This window comes from Culex pipiens, chromosome 2 (assembly GCF_016801865.2).
Source record: "Culex pipiens pallens isolate TS chromosome 2, TS_CPP_V2, whole genome shotgun sequence".
Taxonomy (NCBI): domain Eukaryota; kingdom Metazoa; phylum Arthropoda; class Insecta; order Diptera; family Culicidae; genus Culex; species Culex pipiens.
The window spans coordinates 67,602,814-67,618,697 of record NC_068938.1 but is presented as its reverse complement, the minus strand read 5'-3'; the positions used below and the strand labels follow the sequence as shown (position 1 = coordinate 67,618,697).

Genomic DNA, 15,884 nt, shown 5'->3' with positions numbered 1-15,884 from the left:
TAGAAAGCCAAATTAGAATTTGAAATGTCTTACTGGCCAAATTAGGAAAATAGCATGGTTTTTACTTTTAAAGTCCATTTCAAATTTTATCTTTTAAAATGAGGGGACAATACAAATAATTTCTGACTAATATTAAAATTTTCGTTTAAAAAGCTTGTTAAAAATATTATGTTGATACATAATTCAGAATACTTTGTATAATTGTTTGCTCTGTTAAAGATTAGATAAAAAAAATCACCCATGACCTATCCCTTTTTCTTGTTTTCAAGTCCTTTTTTATTTAAAAGGTATTTCATTTTTTCTGTAATTATCACTGGATTTGCACTGAATTTCGTCTCTAAAAATAAGTAAGTTAAAATAAGATAAATAATACAAAAAAGCAATTAAACTTTTGATTTTGATTTGAAAAAAAAAAATGCAGTTATGTTTTTATTTAATTGATTCTAAATATTATTTTTTAGGTAGCAAACCAACGTTATAAATAAAACAATTCAAGTAGCAACATAATTTAGTCAAAATATTCCATTTATCAGAAGGAGAAACTTTGGAGGAATCTGGTAAATGTTATAGATTATGTAAAGACTTTGTTAATTAAACATCCACCGGTTAGCGACAGTCGTTTTTGATTGGTTCTCGATCAATTTACAAATTATTTATTTCAAATGTTTAAATTTGTTTATTAGCATATCCTTAAGTTACGCTGATAGACAAAAATATATTATAGACATCGATATCTTAATTCTTAAGAAAAATCCAAGGGGTTTCCTGCATCGTGTCAGACTGGTCACTAATCCGGAATTACTTGGAATTTGAGCAAGTAATTCTGTAATCCCGGATTTACTGAGTAATTCCAGAGTAATCCTGGTAATTCCTACTAATCCCAGTAATCCGGGTAATTCCCTGATTCTTGTTTGTGAAAACATACTTCAGAAAATAATAAAATAATAAAAAATAACTGTTAAAAAGATAATTTCGATAAACCTTTTATAATTCTATTTATTGCCTATTAATTTTCATGTATGAAACCAAAGTTACAGCTAGTACGGGATCATTCGGATTTTGAGTTAGTAATTCAGTAATTCCAGAATTACCCCGCAATTCTGCAGTAATTCCTGTAATTCTGGAATTACCTAGTAATTCCGTAGTAATTCGAGTAATTCCATAGTTACTCAGTAATTGGTGTATTTCCCATTAATTCAAGTAACTACTAGTAATTCTTTAAAGGTAAATCGGCAGAATGCATTTTGCTTTTCCTTGATGCTTTTTATGGTTGTAAGAAGTACAGAACGGATTCGAAATGTCCGCCAATTTATATGCTCTCTAATTCAAATGTATTCGGATGAAAAACACTCAAACGTCAAAATCAGTTGTCAAACTGACGTTGATGTTTACCACATTATTCGATGATTTCCAAGTAGGGCGTCCAATTTTCCCGGGTTTTGAGTTTACCGGAAAACTGAAAAAATAAATTTTTGAAAACGTAATAAAATCTATGTTTTCTTTATATAAGTTATGTTTTTAAAATCAAACTATTAGCTCAATACTATTAAAATCAATCTAAACAGGGATAGCACTTTTAGATAGTTTTGAAGATTTTTTTTGTTCTTTGTTGTGCTTTGAATTTTAAATGCACTCAAACGCCAAAATCAGTTTTCAAAATGATGTTGATATTTACCCAATTGTTCGATGATTTCCAAGCAGGACGTCAAATTTTCCCAGGTTTTGAATTTCCCGGAAAACGGGAAAAATATTTATTCACGGGAAGTTTTTAGTTTTTGAAAAAGTCATAAAATCTATGTTTTCTTTATATTTGTTATGTTTTTCAAGCTTTAAATTTATAGAATTAGCTCAATACTATTAATATCAATCGAAACAAGGATAGCAGTTTTTAGATAGCTTAACATTCCAACGCCCAAGGCTTAAAAAAGTTGGAACGGTAACTTCAACTCGCTGGTTCTCGAGCATTACTCAACCAATCAAGATGATTCTTCTTTCCAGTGATTTGTTAGATGTTTAGATGATTATAGAACTTTGCAGAACTTAATTCGATCAAATCTGTAATTTTTGCGATCAAAAACATCGTTCCAACTTTTTTTTTCGCGTGTAAAAAAAAATCGCCAAAAATTCCGCGGCGGCAGTCGTTTTAAAAAAGGTGGAACGATGTTTTTGATCGCAAAAATTACAGATTTGATCTAATTAAGTTCTGCACAATTTTAGGATCATCTAGACATTCTTACAAATCACTGGAAACAAGAATCCGTCCCGATTGGTTGAGTAATGCCCGAGAACCAGTGAGTTGAAGTTACTGTTCCTCCTTTTTTGGGAGGCTTGGGCGTCTGTGTAAGTTGGACATGCGTTGGGCGTTCCAGTGTTAAACAAATTTTTGCTGTTCTCTGTTGTGCTTTGAATTTTATATGCACCACATTTCTAATTCAAATTAAATAAGTATCTTATAAATATTTATTTTTTATTTATTTCTATATGACATGAATAAAACAGCTTGAAAATTGATTTAAGATGTCTAAAAACAAAAATGACAACAAATAAAATGGTACCAATTTATGTAAAATTTTAGAAAAGTTTAAACTTATTAATTGTAATACTAATGTAATTTCCAGGCCAGATTATGATTTTTGTTTAATTCCGGAAATTCCCCGTACAACATATAAAAATCCCGGGAATTTTGTGCCGGGAATTCCCGGGATGGACGTACTATTGCCAAGCACGTGGTTTTGTGCATTTGACAGCTGTCATTCGATCCAATTCTCAATATGCTGGAAGCTAGGCAGTAATTCCAAGTTATTTTTATAAATTTGAGCAATTCTGCGTGGTTTCTGGAAATCCCAAGTAATTCTGGGAAATCAAAGTAATTCATGACATTTTGCCAGTAATCCTGGTAATTCCATTTAGACTGGTCAGTAATCCTTGATGCTGGAAACCCCTTGGAAAAATCAATGAACTCGAAAAAAAGTAAACTATATTATCAATTAAAACAAGATCTCAAAGAAAATTATCCAAGGTATTTAAAATCAAATATTTTAATTTCATTCATCAAAATTTGATTATTTGCGCCTAATGTTGGCATATCGGCACTTCGGCGTTCGAATAAAGCTTTTAAAATGTTTTTTTTTTTTAAATAAATCTAGTGATAAATGGCATAAGAGGAAATGAGCAAGCAAATTTCTATCAAACGTTTTGCAAAATAGTTTGTTCATATAGTGATTGAATAATTCACATTCTCAGATATTAACACTAAAATGCTCGGGTAGTCATTCAAACCCCATATTTGTCCCCCCCCTGAAAGTTAAAAATATAGACAAATCTGGATCTTTTGCATCCGGAAGCATCCAAATTGGTCAATTCTACCAAAAGTTATAAGATTTTCAAGAAAAAAATAGGGGTCAAATGACTACCCGAGCATTTGAGTGTTAATAAAACAGCCACATTTCCGCTTGTAAGCGAAGAAAGTTGGAAAAGTATTTTGTACTTGTAAATGTGGCAATCCTTAATTGATTTTTTAGAGGCGATATCATTTTGAAAAATATTATAAGAAAGTACATTGCCGGAGTTTTTTTTAAAGGTCGAATAAACCAAATTTCCAGTTTTTGCTTTTTGGGTGTTTTTTAATACCCCTGACTCAAGGCGGTTTCAAAAACACCCAAAAAGCAAAAACTGGAAATTTGGTTTATTGGACCATTTAAAAAAAAAACTTCAGATTTGATTTTCGGTAGCATCAATTTCGTAAAATCTTTCGTACAAAGCAAACCAATTTCGATGCCGTGTACATCACAACACGACCATTAAACACACCGAACCCCACGCACGCGCGCTCACACACATTGGCGAGGCACTCGACAAACTGCTTCTAGTCATGCGCCGCGATTTGTTTTGCGTGCTTTAATGCTATTGGAAAGCTCCACCCCCGCGCACGTGAAATTGAAACTTTGCCAACGTTTCATAATTTGTGGCGCTATTTTTTAACTCTCCGTGTTATACTTTGTTTTGGTTTAAAGTAACGCTAAATTAGTTTTGTTACGTTTAATCATTTGTAAACTTTTTACGTATTAAATTTATACTCAACAAACTACAAACAAGTCATCAAGACTTCAAAACTTCAAAACAAGAAGATAAAAAACTCTCTTCTAGGAAGCAGATCTAATTTTGAAATTCAATATGCCATTTTTTCTCAAAAGTTAGTCATAAATAATGCACAACAAAACACGAATGACTCATCGCTGGTGGTGCAGTCTTGCAAACAGCAAATCACAGATATTGGAAGACAAGAGGCGTTCGCTTCCGAAGAAGGAGGAGTAACAACTTGACCTCGTTCGACCACAAACCGGTAGCTCTGCTCCTTCCGAGAAGGATGATGATTCATTTTGGTTTCGGTTTGAGATTTTGGATGAATCAGATTTAAATTTTGAAATCATTTTCATCTTTGCAGATATTTTGGCTACAATTAGAAGTTTGACGGAATGCAAAAAAAGCAAACAAATGTTTTTTTTATGATTTTAAAATTGAAGTAAATTTATTTAGCTCAGTTTTCAAAATTGTCCAACTCGATTGAATTGAAAATTCCCAAATTGAAAGGTAGCTGAGGGGTGTATTTCCCTTGCGGCTATTTCTTTATTTTTCGAAAAAATAAAACTGGGCGGAGTTGCTGCCGGTCGCCGCCGCCGGTTCGTCTTGGTGTAATTTTCAAATTACTGGAAATAATCACCGTACTTGAATTGGCGGCGGTAGCCGGCAGCCTGGAAGGAAAAAGGCTTGGCTAATATGTTTGAGCTAGTGTCTGCGCTGAGAGTGGAGCTGTTGCAGCAGCAGCAGCTTCGAATGCACGCTGAAATTATGCAATTTTTCAATAATGATCACCTCCCTAACCAATTAATGTGTGTTGTTTTGGGTTGGCAACGCCGCAGTGTGATCAATTTCTTAGCAGGGGGTCAATAAATTAAGGGTTATTTGGCTTCATTTGTTGCAATTTCATGACGTGATGTGAACTTAATTCAAAATAATAATTTATTAACACGTAACTTGACAATCCTGGTCATTTCGCTGTTAAATCCTCGAAATAACGCATCTTGATCCTACACCCAAACGAAAGATTTCTGACAATTCATGTCCTGTACCATTCATAGCATTTATTGACAAACAATGCGCTCGCCTAATCTTATTCGCAGCGTTGGCTTGCTGGCGAGAGAACACTAAAGCAACGTTTGGTTGCTACTAAAAGTTAGGGGAGAGTGGGGAGACTTGATCCCTGGGGACACTTGATCCCAAGCCTGTATCTCGACAGCATGTGGGTAAAACAAATAGCTTTGTTCTAGAAAGTTGTGCGAATTTGACTAAAACTCATTGTAGAAAACAAAGAAAAAAATTAAAAAACGTTAAGATTGAGTTACACACATTTTTCTAAAAAGTGCTGCAAAAAACTTCCAAGAGATCTTTTTTCTTTGTTTTGATAAGTATAGAAAACACTCAAAAATTATCCAAAAAAATATTTTCATACATGAATTGTTTGATAAACATATCAACTCCAAAACCCTTACGCATTTGACGTTAAATTTATCGTCATTCTATTTTTACAATCAATTGTTTAAAAAAGTGCGTTTAGGGAGACTTGATCCCTGCATTTTTACAGTCACTGGAATCAGCCTCAAGATTAAATAATTGGGCTGGGTTTTCGTATATAGTTTCCTTTAGTATAGTTGTACATAACTTACTGCAGTTTGAACCATTTTTGAAAATTTTTGTAAACAAAAATTTTCAGCTTTTGTAAACATGCTCAATTTTGGTCTAAAAAAGAAAATTTTAAGTTTTAAAATATTTTGCATGCTAAACTTGTTATATTTTGAACACAAACGTACAGGTTAAATGTGAAATTGCTGTAACTTATAGAAAAATTAGAAGTTTGGATGAATAAGAAACATTTTGCTTAAGATTTCTTCAAAATGTTGAAAGGGGGATCAAATTACCCCCAACATTTTGAAAAAGCCAGTTTAAAATATTTTTTTAAAACGCTTGGCATGATTCGAAGGGTTTATCTGATGAAATACCCTTATCAGCTAAACATAGTTGAATGTTTAAGCTTTCAATTCATGTAAAAAGTTCATAGTTTTGTGAGAAATTGACAGAGTTATGTGCGATACAAAAAAAAGGGATCAAGTCTCCCCACTCTCCCCTATACTGGAGCGTTTGGTACGGTATGTCCACGCATTCTTCCTCCCCTGTAAATTCTGTGCAATATGGCTGGCCGCTTTGTTTGGTATACTTTTTCAGGTTTTGCTTGTTAGATTGTTGTTGAAATCAAAATAAAGCGGCCAGCCCCATTGCGCAGTGTTTACCGCAGAGAGGACTTTGAGAACGGATCACATTTCACAGAATCCACAGGGGAGGAAGAATGCGTGGACATACCGCAACAAACTCTGAGCCACAAGCAAGCCATCGTAGTACTGTTCAAAGGACAGATTTTTTTTTTGTTTTGATTTGTGATGTCGGAGCAAGTGACAACCTTGTCTGAGCGTTTTATTTGCCATTTTGGTGTAAAACTGTAGGTGTTCAAAGTAAACTGCACACAGCTTTGATTGCCGCCAATAAATCATATGGCAAAAGGGATAAATTATACACCTTTCACTTTATTTGCCACCCTTGCTCGCTTGTCTGCTGAAGGCAAGGCAGTTATGGTTTTATGACGCCGTTTTTTTGCTGCTCAGAAACCCATCTTGGGTCGACTAATCGAGTCTGCTCTTTTTTGTGTTCGTCTCGGTTATAACCTTTCTTCAAGGTAACCCGTTTTTGCAGCGATTTTCCGGTTCATTCGGGTTTAATTTGATCGGCTACGGAGAAGACTTGGATGTTTCTATTAATATCGAACAACTGAATTAAGTTGCAACGTTCGCCATAAAACTCAAAGGGCGCGATCGAATCTAATTATTGTTCACAACCAGCTATAAAAGTGGTTTATTTGCAGAAGAAAGTGGTTCTTCAAGGTAAGCTTTCCAACAACTGATCAATTGATTAGCCGGAGTTGAAGGAAAGCTGGAAAAACTCGACCCTTCTTTGTCACGCGTCACTTTTCCCTGTAAAAAATTGACAACAACTGAAAACGGACGGACACACCTTTCTACTCGATCACCTTGGCCCTTGACGGTTGATATGGGTTGCTTCGATCACGGCCTACTCTACACGAACACAGTCAGTATGCCATTCCCTGTACCTTAAACAACAACTACGGCGGCGGCGGTTCGTAAATCTAGCATTAGCTCGCATTTTAATCAAGCTGTGCAAATCTTGGAAAGTGGGTCTAGCGACTTTGTGTTTGTGCTTAGAGTAAAACACGATTAAAAAGTCAACCGCTTTGTGACAGACCTTTAAGTTGTAGGAGTAGAGATTGTTGTGGTGTTTACAAGAGGTGTACGATCGATTGAAAGGTTTGGAATTAAGGGTAGGACAGGGTAGACTTGGAAGTAATGAACTTCAAAGCACTCAATAATTAAGGTATGGGCGAGGAACAAGGGTTGCTTGTTAGTCTTTACTTTTCTTGATTTGTGATATCTTGTCGCACGTCACTTTTTGACGTTACAAGAAAAACGGGTTTCAATGTTTACCTTGAATAAACAAAAAATAGAGCACGCAATGTAAACAATAACAAACACGTTTTGTTTGGCAGACTTTTGTGCATTGGAGGATGCACGAAGTGGTTTGTTTACGTTTTTTGGCACCCTCAGCAAACGTCAAACCATACAAAATTGCTGCCGGATCTTTTCCGGGAGAGATCCGGACAAATATCCGCCAGCCATTTGTACTGATTTGACATTTGCTGATGGTGCCCAAAAGTTTGGTAATGTTACTGCTTGCAAAAGACATTTGTCCCGAAGTTTGATTGAATTTGGTTTGGATTTTCGGTTCAAAGATCAGAAACCACTCACTCATCGCCGAGCGAATGTTTGCCGACTGGAACTCGCAACCATTCGCGAGCAAACATATCTCTCAGGCTGCCAGCGACTTGTTCAATCTCTTCACCTAGTGACACTCATATTTCGTGAATATCTTTGCCCACTCCGTCCGTCGACCCGAGTAACACACGAATATGTTCAGAGAGGAGAGAATCTAACAAAATACCAGCTCGGCGCCGTTATTGGCCTACACTACTTGTTAAATGTGTCTTTGATGATTTGTTATCAACAAAATTGCAAAACATTTTTGATAACATTGATTTTAAGCAGATTAATAAATGAATAAATGAACCATTCGCTGTACTACCCGAATAGAGTGAGAGCGAGAGCAAAGAGAGAGTATTCAGTAGCGATCGGTGTGGAAGTGACAAACGGTAGGAAACGGCTAGAGCAGTTTTTCGTCGCGAACGATTTGTGGTGTCGCGAGTGAATGATTCTTTCAAGAACAATCAGGACCCTTGCACGGAGTTTCTACAGTTTTTGTTGATTATTTCAGGATGAAAATCGACTTTCAGGGATCTGTACTGCCCATGTTCGCATAAATGTCCCATATGCAAAAACAGCAAGCTGAGAAAAATGCATTTGAAGTTTGTCCCATACATAAGGCTACGTGTTAAGTTTTCACGAAAAAAACTCGATTTCCTCCTGATTTCTAGAACAAAGTACTGGATGTTGAACCAAACTGCATCAATAACTCGAAATCGATGAAAATGCATATGGGACATTTATGCGATCAGGGGCAGTGTAAAGGTCAACAGGTGAGGCATTGAAACCACAAAAAAATGCGTTTTAGCTCAATTTGGCAATAGAAATGCAACAAGATAGCACGATTACGACTATATGCTATCTTTGATTAACAGGAAATTTTGGAAATACCTTGAATTGACTGCCATTACTGTTGCCACAAGCTTACCTGGAAGAAGAAAAAAGTAAAAAGAAACATTAATTGAGTTGACCAGTTATAATCGCAACAACATAACATCGAATATGAACGACCTTAATTAACATGTGGAGCACGCTTTCAACACATTTGCTCGAAATTGATTTCGGCGAAATGTCATTCCATTGCAACCGATTTTTATTGCTGCTCATTGCAAAAAGTCAACTTCGCCAACCTTGTGCCGCTACGCGTTGTGTGTGGCCAGCTCGCTTCTTTGGAAGGCATAAAACACCATCTCAGATTAAAGCTCGTACTAAAGTGGCTTAATTTCATCTCAATTTGCCACTTTAACTGGCACAAATCTCCGCGTCGGAAGTCGCTAGACAAAAAGAAGCAAGTAATGTGTGCAATTGAACAAAGCAACAAAAAAATCCTTCAACTGTGAAATTTGACGGAGAGAGATCCCGGCAGGGAGGTGTTTAACCGGGGTCTCGAAAGTAAAAGTATCATCTGTGATTTTTTTTTCTTTCTTCGATGTTATTATTGCTCAGACTACCGCTGTTAAGAGAAAACGCACGTGTACGTGAGGAAATCAAGTGTAGGAGCAAAAACAACGTGTAGTTGCAGGTGAAAAAAAGGAAACTTGAAGAAGCAAAAAGTAACATTCATAAGCACCCCTCGGAGAGAGATTTTTTGGTGAGGAGAAAAAAAGGAAACTTTGAACAGTTTGATGGAATTTGACCGACTGGGGGGTCAAATCATTATACTGAATTAAAAAAAAAATCTTGTTTTTATTAGATATGCCGGAAATCAATTCAAATTTTAAGGCCACGTGGTTTATATTCGATCCCTTATGAGTTCTTGCCTTCTCGTTGGCCGCCAGCTTCTCTGCCATTCTGAAAAGGGGTAATTGGGAGCAACATAAAACAAGTCTATACTTTCCCATAATTTCACTGCCGGCCATGTCATTTATGTAGAGAATACGACCAACAGGAAACTAATAACAAACAAAAACATTCGTGGCAGAATTGATGTTGATAACAAAAAGGTTCTTTTGCAGACTTTTTCATTCTTTAAGGTGTTTTGGCATCACTGCAATTGTTTACGAGAGAAAATGTTGACGTTCACTGAAGATCAGATTTACACCAAAAAGCGTTGAATCCAACCATTTTCGCACAAGACCACGCTTCAACCATCGCGCCGTGTAAACAGCCCGGAACACATTGGCTGGATTCTGGCCAAAAACGCATCCAATGTGTAACTTTTGATTTGGCGGTAGCCGCCTGGTGGCAAAAATTGAAACCTTTTGGATAGCGGGAATATTGTGCTGCCACCTGTTGTTGAATAGATATAACTTGTTTTCTTTATGTTTTCATCAAAAAAAGATTAAATTTCAAAACATTTATTTAAACAAAATATTGGTGCTGAATTATTACAAATTATAACACACTTGTGAACACTTCGGACGCTATCAGTATCCGAAGCGAGACGCACGTAGCCAACCCTATAACACGGCCAGCTGGTTCGTCGTCGTATGATTTGATGAAGGCACAGTGCAGATTCTGGAGGGTACGGCCATTTGACGCGGAAGGAATCTACTGTGCTGGCAGCACATCCGCAGCATTCAGCAACATGGCTCCGGTTGTCGTGGTCGGCATTGTTGTATCGAGAAAGTCAAACACCTGGTTTGGTACCGGACAATCAAGTAATTAATGTCCATACAGCTGGCCACCAGGGCCACGTTGGCCAGGATTAGGATCATGGCCAGGTACCAGAACGCCAACAGCGACTGCTTGTTGTGCTCAGCGTTGAGAGCGCCACGAGCAGGTACCCTGAGGCGATCCGTACGCGAGCACTAGCAGGCAACCTCGGATCTGAAAGTAACAGAAAATATTGAAATTTTTTATAAGAACAAAATCAACTCAAACCTACCTCGCTCCCGAATTGTCCCGCCTCGGATTAGTTCTCCGAAGCTTCCGGTTCTTCCTTGTCGTTGGCGTCGTCTGTCCTTTTGATCGCGTCGGTCTACTCGTCATCGCAGATCGGATCAGACACTTCATTCGACTGGACGGGGTGGCCCGGTGCTCCCACGAATCGCGATTCCGCACTCGAGGACGGCGGAAGGTGCCACCTACGGGCCAGGGAACGGCACTTTCCCACCGCTCGAGCTGCTGCTGCTGTGGTGGTCTGATCATGATGCCGGCACAGGCTCGATATTGTTGCTGCGGAGGTGGTACTTATTCGGGCGGTCCGTACGTCGGACATCCGTTCTAGACGGGCTGCGGCTGCGCAGAAGTGAGTTGCGCGTCTGTTTGCTACGACGGCGGCGGAGGTTTAACTTTGTCATTACGAATGGTGCGTTGCATGATCGGTAAAGGACGAGCAACAGGTTGGGGGTCGTTGGCTGGAGCTGCAATTTCCGGTCGGTTCGGGCTGCTGTGTAAAGAAGCGAATTAACAAAAAGTGCGACATTTTCAAGAACAACATCTAACTTACTGTGCGTTCTCAAGTCGCAACGGGCTTCCGACGGTGATGTGGCGCCGCTGGCCGGCGCTGGAACCACAACTATATGTCCGGCGGGTCTTATTCTCTTGGTACTCTCTTGGCTGCTCGTTGTTGTGCTGCAGCGACCGGGACGGTTGCTTTGCGGTCTTCAGAATGTGGAAGCTGGAGCGGACGCTTCGTTCCTGTAGAAGAAAGGCACATCTTTCAAAAACCATCTCAATGACCCCAAGTGAACTAACCATTTTCTCGCGGGCGGCCGGATCAACCCGCACAATCAACTCGAACTCGATTTCGTCCGCCCACTAGAATAGCTGTTTGATGGCGAACCGCGCACGGCCTTCCCAGCTCCAACAGGTCTCTGGGCGATCGTTCCGGTGGCGATGGCAGGACCACGTCACGACCAAACAGAAGCACGTCCTCGATCTTGTTGTTGCTCGCGGCCAATTACGATGAGTTGTTCAGCGTCTAGAAGATCGTGCGACCTCCGAGACTGCCAGATTTGCGCTGGTCCATCTTCAGTGAAATTCCTTCTTATCCGATTGTGACGTTTTCTTCCTCGACGGTGGTGTACAAACTGAGTTGAGCACCAACTGGCGGCATCGAAAAATTTCTTATCGTAGATTGAGCTGCAAGCGATTAGTTCGCCAACAATCCGTGGTCACCGTTGTAATGGGATCTGTTTGTTGTCAGCTTTCGACGTAGTGGCCACCAAAGCGATCGTTCTCGCCGGTTCGCCGTCCTCGGCTGAACTATTCCGTGTTTACTTGGTGCATGTTTTGCGAGCACCGCTCTGCAGCTCTTCCTCGTCAACGTCGTCGCTCTTCCTGGCCAAGTCGTCGTCGTCGTCGAGTGCGGTTTTCCTTTCATAACAAACTTTGGTGCGTTTCAGAGATCATGGTCCTGGTTATTCCGTTCGGCATAACATTGCAACTCAGCCCGGATCATGATTCAGCCTCGTCCGTCATCGTGGCCATGCTTGTGTTGTAGGCCGTTTCTCCAACAGATGTTGCCGTGCTGGACGGCCGTGCGCCAGATGTCACGACACTTGTATAGTATTTATCTATGAGAGGTGGGGAGGGTAGAGAAATTACCAACTTTTTAAAAATCGCGCTAATAAAGCAAGCCGAATTTTTTTTCGGAGGAAAAACTCACCGAGTTCCGCTTCATTTAGTTTAATGATTCCATCCCATCCGGTTACACGTAATGTGTCCAAAACTGCCTCAGATCGACGATCTTCACAGAAAGTCCTGCGTAATGGGCGGATTCTCATTCGGAAGTCCGGGCAGATTGTGCTGGAACCTGACGTCAGCTTCGACGGCCTCTCTCGCATTCCTGAAAAAAAAAACAAAAATAAATCAAATCCCTTCCAAGCCAATCCAGTTTAGCGAACCTACCTTCACCGTATCTTTCATATGTGCGGTTGACCTGCGAGATTCGGGAACCGGAGCAGTCCTGGTGTGCCGCAGAGAAGTTCTCCTCCTCGGAGGGTTGAGTCATAGTTAGATCGCGACCAAGAAATTGGGACTGGGACAGCGGACGGTCCGAGTGTCGTTGGAATTGTGCAGTTAGCCCTGGAAATAGCTCTTTTTGTTGTGTCCCGACCCGTCCCAGGGCGACCCTGTTTGAGATAGCCGGCTGGTAGGACTCGGGACGAGAAATGAGCGCGAGCTGCACAGGGACCGGCCCCGGCGGGAACACTTTGTTGGTTGACGGGTTCTGGAGAAAAAAATAGCAGCAAAGTTTTAAAGAATTAACTGGGCCGTTAACAAAATGACTTTTCAGTCAAATTAAATGCCAAACATGCAAAATACTCACATAACAAAGAAATAACTGGGGAATTTGCTGCTTTATGATGACACGTGTTTTTTTTTAGATCTGACGTCTAAGTCCCAGACAAGTGGCGACACCCAACGGCAACTTCAGTGAAGCTGGCAAAATAAAAATTTACACATTGGATGGCTTTTTGAGCAAAAACCAGCTCAATGTGTAGAATCGGCACATCGATTTCAGAACAACGCGGTGTACACATTCGATGTGTCAGATCGACACATTTTGGTTGTAACTTTTATCTTCAGTGTTTATTCGCGATTAAAAGCTCAAAAATTCCGGCAGATGGCGCAAAGCATCGAAGAATGACGATTCAAATTTTCGCTGTGCGGTTACATAGGGGAACTATACCCTTTCTCAGCCTATTTCTATTATCGGCCTATCAGCACTTTGATCATGAATTACAGCTTTCATAAAGTGTTTTTGACTGTTCCAAAGTAATATATAGCACAAATAAAAGTGAGCAAGCAACTCTCCATTGTTGATACATCTGAAAATGTTGATTTAATAGCGGTAAATGGCAAAAGTGATGACAATTGGTCGAATGGCTTAGAGTGATTAGAATGGGTATATTTCCCCTAGGAAAGCAAACTTAAAATTGATTTTACAGCTCTTAGAACAACTTTTGAGAAAAAATTCAAGCAGTGCGAGTGTAAACTTTTTGCCCTCTATCAATTAACGCAATAAAAATAATTTTGAAAAAAAATAATTTTGAAAAAATAATATGGTTTAAAATGATAGAGCATCAAAAGTTAACAAAGTATCAGCTCGAATTTTTGAATTTTAACGGTTTACTACAATTTAGGTACTCTAAGGTCAAATTTGGGCACCCATCACACAACTCTGCATCAACCTTTATCGCCCACACGTAACCGTTGGTGAATTTGGCAATCTAGGACACCCTCGGGGACCTTTCTAACCCAGTTGTGACCCAAGCACACACACTTTTTTCGTCATTCCTTGCCGTTGTCACATGGCTTTCGGGCCCAATTAGTGCCGTAAACGCGGTTTCGCTTCTGCACCCGCCGGTAGATACCTATTAAATTGTGCCACCACACAGTTGGGACCCTCTGGCCATCTATCAATTTGAGGTTCGTCGCCGTTGTGCTAGCTTGTCATAAATGGATTTTGAGTGTATGCTTCAAAAAACCCAAATCAACGATTGAGTCAAAAGAGCACGAACACCACAAACTCTCCAGGTTGTTTGACCGTTTTGCAAACATGCCGCCAATTTGGCCAAACAGTACTATCTTCTATCGGCGGGGCCAAGACAACGCGCCGCCATCAGCGACGGTGACGATGATCGGTCAAACAGGGCACCACGCGAATGGCCAAAATGTCGTAATCAAAGTGCCTTACGGCGATTTCGCCCCGGCTTGTACAAGTTAATATAATATATAAACATGGCACGTAACGTTGGACGATCTTTAGTGAGGGGCGGGCGAATTTAGCGACATTTTGGACATCTTGAACATGCCGTTGACGTTGTCGCCGCTGGGAAACTATCCAGGGATTGATTGTGTAGTTTGGACCCGTAGAATGGTGATGCGATTTGCGAATACGTAATGATCCGTGTTTATTACTTTGAGTTTCCAACACAAAAACCAGTTCTGAAACAAACTTTCTCCCTTAAGATCCACCCACAAGGGACTTCCGACATCGAAATGGCTACAATCAACTTCGGTAATGTTTATGCCACGTTCCACGGGGTAGCATAATATCAGCATAAAACACACTCTCAAGTATAAACCGGGCTGGGGTGCAGCCGGTTATCGATTACGCAAAAAACTTGGAAGTCAGAGTGCCGGTTGCATCGAGTGTAGGGCTCCACGGGATGTTGGCGAAAGTACGCAATCTAGCGGGGCTCATGAAAGGGAGGCTTATGATATCATAAGTCATATGAACATGCATGATGAAGAAGCTGTGTTCACCCACATGAAAAAATTTGTCAAATCAAATAAAAAAAAAACTTTTTATAACAGATTTTGCAACAAGCTATATTAATTTGTTCATGTGTAAATGTTTGCGATCTGTGATCCTCACCAATATATCTTATCTTATGACCCGTTTTCGAGTAACTGGTCAGAAAGCAGAATATTGTTATATTCTGTCCCTCTCATGTGTCATCAAGCGCTCCATGGCAATCAAGTAATTGGGATGTGCGACCAAACGTCGATAGGACAAAAGATCCAATGTGGAGAAAGGGAAACGAAATCTGAAATATTTTTGTTAATTTTCTAACATCGAATACATATGTTTAAAAATGTGCTGAAATTGGCAGACATCGAAAATATGCTTATAAAATGTATTTTCTCACAGCTAATTCGTATTTTTGTGAATTTTTCTATTCTTTCAATAACGAGCAGTAATTTCAAATAAATAGCATAATTTGCAAACTATTTGCTTGAGAGTATTGTTATTCCTTAAAACATAATTTTTGTAATAATATTGATTGTGAGTAATTTCATTCTAGTGACTTTTCCATTCTTTCAAACCGAATGCAATAAAAAAGAAATCGTCGAATTTCTTGAATAGTTTTGTCATACTTTTGTATATATTTTTTAATATTTTTCAAAATAACCTGTTTTTGACTTATATTCAATTCAATTTGTGATATTATTAGAATTTAGCAGTTCTGTTCCAGGATGTCACATTTGCAATTCAGAGATTTGGAGAACCTTTCAACGGAGATCAGGGATGCAGGGAGGGTACATATT

General features: G+C 39.3%; 1 protein-coding gene and 1 long non-coding RNA gene across 5 annotated transcripts in view; both read right to left on the bottom strand.

Annotated features, from left to right (window-relative positions):
• The window catches only part of LOC120414069 (cGMP-dependent protein kinase, isozyme 2 forms cD4/T1/T3A/T3B), a 251,272-nt gene that overhangs the window by 49,808 nt on the left and 185,580 nt on the right, over positions 1-15,884 (bottom strand). The gene's annotated exons all lie outside the window — the stretch shown is intronic.
• LOC120414072 (uncharacterized) lies at positions 9,995-13,386 on the bottom strand. Of its 2 annotated transcripts, XR_005605025.2 has the most exons (7): positions 13,156-13,386; positions 12,735-13,056; positions 12,493-12,672; positions 11,580-12,400; positions 11,332-11,522; positions 10,768-11,271; positions 9,995-10,709 (listed from the first exon to the last, which is right to left on the bottom strand). It is a non-coding gene; the product is annotated as an uncharacterized LOC120414072 (long non-coding RNA). The 2 variants fall into 2 exon arrangements; XR_005605024.2 differs by having other exon boundaries at positions 9,996-10,709; positions 12,735-13,383.